Here is a 629-nt window from a genome sequence, read left to right as displayed (position 1 = left end):
GCTGGGATTCAAGCTCCACCAGTTCAAAACAACAACTTTGAAGTTAAAGCTTCCCTGCTCAATATGGTGCAAAACTCAAAGTTCCACGGACTGGCTGGAGAAGACCCTCTCGAGCATCTAGATCAATTTGATCGGGTTTGCGACTTAACCAAGATAAATGGCGTCTCCGAAGATAGCTTCAAGCTACGCTTGTTCCCTTTCAGCCTCGGTGATAAAGCACACCAGTGGGAAAAGAATATACCGAGGGGTTCTATACAAACCTGGGAGCAGTGTAAACTGGCGTTCTTATCAAAGTTCTTTTCCACATCACGCACGGCTAAGCTCAGGAATCAGATCTCAAGTTTCACGCAGCACAACAACGAGAGCTTTAGTGAGGCTTGGGAACGGTTTAGGAGCTATACTAACCAATGCCCACACCACGGCTTCTCAGAGGCATCCCTCTTGAGTACTTTATACTGAGGTGCACTCCCCAAGATCATAAACCAACTCGATACAGCTTCAAATGGGAATTTTCTTGGAAAAGAGATCACTGCGGCAATGGAACTAGTTGAAAACCTAGCCATGTCTAATGATACATATGGAGAGGACTTTGATAGAGCAAACCGTACAGAAGGATCTGGTGATGAACA

The 629-nt window shown here is 45.5% G+C and overlaps 1 non-coding gene across 1 annotated transcript; it reads right to left on the bottom strand.

Moving 5' to 3' along the window:
* Positions 1 to 318: 318 nt before the first annotated feature.
* On the bottom strand, positions 319 to 425 carry LOC112090017. Its single transcript, XR_002901376.1, has one exon. It is a non-coding gene; the product is annotated as a small nucleolar RNA R71 (small nucleolar RNA).
* Between the last annotated feature and the right edge of the window lie 204 nt (positions 426 to 629).

Source organism: Eutrema salsugineum, unplaced genomic scaffold (genome assembly GCF_000478725.1).
Source record: "Eutrema salsugineum unplaced genomic scaffold, Eutsalg1_0 scaffold_11, whole genome shotgun sequence".
NCBI lineage: Eukaryota > Viridiplantae > Streptophyta > Magnoliopsida > Brassicales > Brassicaceae > Eutrema > Eutrema salsugineum.
The sequence above is the reverse complement of the archived record's forward strand: the minus strand, read 5'-3'. Positions and strand labels throughout refer to the sequence as shown.